Source organism: Leiobunum rupestre, chromosome 1 (genome assembly GCF_980474605.1).
Source record: "Leiobunum rupestre chromosome 1, qqLeiRupe1.1.hap1, whole genome shotgun sequence".
Lineage (NCBI taxonomy): Eukaryota > Metazoa > Arthropoda > Arachnida > Opiliones > Sclerosomatidae > Leiobunum > Leiobunum rupestre.
Window position 1 is genome coordinate 4,576,337 of NC_143384.1, and position 3,247 is coordinate 4,579,583.

At 35.2% G+C, this 3,247-nt stretch overlaps 1 long non-coding RNA gene across 1 annotated transcript; it reads left to right on the plus strand.

Annotated features, from left to right (window-relative positions):
* The first annotated feature begins 2,094 nt into the window (after positions 1–2,094).
* On the plus strand, positions 2,095–3,010 carry LOC149960440 (uncharacterized). The gene is made up of 4 exons (XR_016478088.1): positions 2,095–2,165; positions 2,238–2,380; positions 2,440–2,565; positions 2,630–3,010. It is a non-coding gene; the product is annotated as an uncharacterized LOC149960440 (long non-coding RNA).
* Positions 3,011–3,247: the final 237 nt, after the last annotated feature.

The window sequence follows — 3,247 nt, forward strand, 5'->3', positions numbered from 1 at the left end:
TCCTCGACATTCAGCTGGTTCCTCAGGTTTACCTTTCTCAATCGAATTTTTTAATGCTAGAACAACAGAATTGAACTTATTTCTGCCGTTTCTATTCTAACTCTAACACTTGATACTCGTCCGCTCATTACACTAGCCCAATCGTTCGTTTGTGCAACGCAATTTCCAATTAATAAATCGCTTTGCGTTAGAAAGGTTTATAATATCTAAGCTGATGTTTTGCGAACAAACCTTATGTGTACCCTAAAAATCTCTCTAAGACGCCTATTTCTTCTCTAGTATACCGAACGCAAACACTTAATTGCTCTCCACCCGCATTTTCACTAGTTTCAAAGTCAAATTGTTTTTTCTAGTTAAACTAGCATATTAATAGAACTTTGCATATATTTGGCATTGTTGGGCATACTCTCGTACTTGGTCTTTAAATCAGGACATTTCCTTTTCAATAGTTCTAAAATTTCAACGAAATTCCCTCTATTTTCATTTTTGTCGTCTGACCTATGTCCCCGAAGCGCGAGATCTTGTTGGGCGCGTAATAAAACAATTTCCACGTGAGTAGCTAACACCACTCTATTTCGAATAACGTCCAGTTTATGGTGGTCATCAACCCGAGCCGCTATTGTGCCGCGGGATTTCGATTCCAAATAGTCTAGGTGCTTTTTGTAGAATTGTTGGTGCAACGATTTAGGCGAAGTAAAATGTTCTTCAAAATGTTTGGCCATATTTATCCAATCAATAAAAGCTGTATTTCTACCACTGATAAAATGCCGGCAACAAAAACAATAATCTTTATATTTCGCTACAAAGTACTCAAGCATTGGGTAGTTGGCTTACCACAAGGAATTAAAGCCTCGATTTTTACCACCAATCAAAGTTTTGGGAAAGGAAGTGAGCGTAGGTTGAGCAGGCAAACAATCTTTATCGAAACTAGTGTTGTAAGTCGGAAAAGGTTCCGAAAAATGACCGAGGCATTTCTCCCGGAAAATTTTCAGTATTTTACCGCAATAAATAAAACAGTTTTCATTTCATGGTTAGTCTAATATATTGTTTGCACATTGAAATAAAGCGGCATTTTCGCCTCATTTTTTCGAATCTAAAAGTAAAATTAACCTCTAGACTAGTTTAAACTGATTAACAATGTAACACTATTAATATTTTGTAGTATGTTTACTGATATTAGATATTTTATATCGATAAAAAGTTAAAAACATTAAAAACCCTTTATTTTTTCGATTTGCAGAAAATTTTCCTCATTTTACTTTTCGATAAAAAGCCAAATTAATTTTTAAAATCAGCTAATAGACGCTAAAAGAAATTATTCACTCCAAAATAAAAACCGTCAAAAGGAAGGGTTTTTAAATTAAAAACGCGTGAATCTCGATGATATCGCCCATTTTTTCGTCGCACGTGTAATTATTTATTCTGATAATAAAATAGAATCACGTGGGCTTAGCAATATTTATCCGCATTTGTCTTAGCCAATAAGATTATCCCTTCCGAGCAAGCACGCGCCAATTTACACAATATAACCGTTGAATTTTTCAAATCAATTTCTTTTAAGATCTATAGCTTTGAGTTTGAAAAAGTATGATCTACTAATAGCCTTGTAAAAGCCTTTTTGAAAAGAGTAAATACTAATAGCCTTTAAAAAGGCTGTTTAAAATATTATCTAATAATAGCCTTGAAACAGGATTTTTGAAAAGAGTAAATACTAAAAGCCTTTTAAAAGGTTGTTTAAAAAATTATCTACTAATAGCCTTGAAAAAGTAGTAGCGTTAAAAAGGCTTTCGGAGACTTGAAATAGAGAACTGTTTACTTCTCGTGAAAAAATCTAAATGAAGACTTAACAAAAATGACGATAGAGGTCCGATGATTCAAGGAAGTCAGCCTCGCAAGCTCCATGTTGCAATATAAAACCAGTATGTAGAAGTACAACCCGTGCCCCCCTCCCCGAACAGTTATTAAATTCACTTTTGTTCTCTATGACCATGACAGGGGTATCTTTCCAGGGAAAAAATTAAATAAAATAGCCAGAAATTCCAACGGTAGACCGGTTTCGTTCTATTTGGAACTCATCAGTACCGTGCGGGAAATCTGGCTGGCGACTGTCAAATCTAAAGGAGAAACTAAGCCTAAACATTAAACCTATTGGGTACGAGTTAGTAGTAAGTTTTTTAATTTCTTCAAATTTGTTTAGGATTTAGCTATATTATTCCTTTTAATTAATTTCGAGAAAGAGGCTTATGCTCAAGTTCTTTCACTTTCTCAAATTTTGCGGACAGTTTTGGTAATATTTGTGATAATTGGAGGTACGACCTTTCTACTTGTAAATTAAATCAGCAATTTCATTCGGGTGATTATTATTCAAATCACATTGGATGTAAGGGCATAGAGCAATTTTTGGCCACAAGTGGATTTCAATGATTTTTAAAATTGCAGGAGAATCCCGGAGATAGGGTACAGCTCTCTCTATGAATGTTGTTACTATAGCCATTAACATGATAAAGCTTTGCTGGGGATACCTCAGGTTTCCTCTGTCAGATAATTTTATCAATCCAACTAATGGTGAGTCAGAATTAGGCTGTGATACGTTTTTAAGGCACAATTTGCAAAAATGTTTTTCTTCTAGGATTTGTACTACACAACCAGCCAAGTATGCGATACTTGCTAGCCGTAAGGTGCATCTCTGTGTATCTGGGTACTCATCCAAAGCATTTAGTATGTCAGTAACTTCAGATGGTAACGTAACTTCATTGCCGTTAAAAATAGTTGAAAATTCATCGAGTCGAGTATCAATCATGATCTGTGAAGTTGTCTTGGGGAACGTTAGATGTTTTAGGTTTTGTTAATGATATATAGTGCCTCTCTTAAGGATGGATTCCAAACTGAATATAGTGGCTCTTGCATCCAGCATGTCATTCCCTCCCGCCATTTGCCTGAGAATGCTGAAAAACATTTCAATAGCATCGCTCGTTAAATTTCTTGTTAAGACAAATTGGAAACCAGATTTAAGGAGGTATGACACGCAAGATATTGTAAACAATGAAGTTATTCTAATAGATTCATATGTTTCCTTTGTCAATATTTTCTTCTCGCAGTCGGTTTGAACTTTTTCTAGATATTGAGGAAAATCATTTTCTAGCCGAGCCAGTCTCTCGTCATTAACAGAGAAGAATGGACACTTGTTCTGATTTCTGGACCTGGATCCAAGACTCATAGTGGCTACATTGTGAATGTCATACCACTT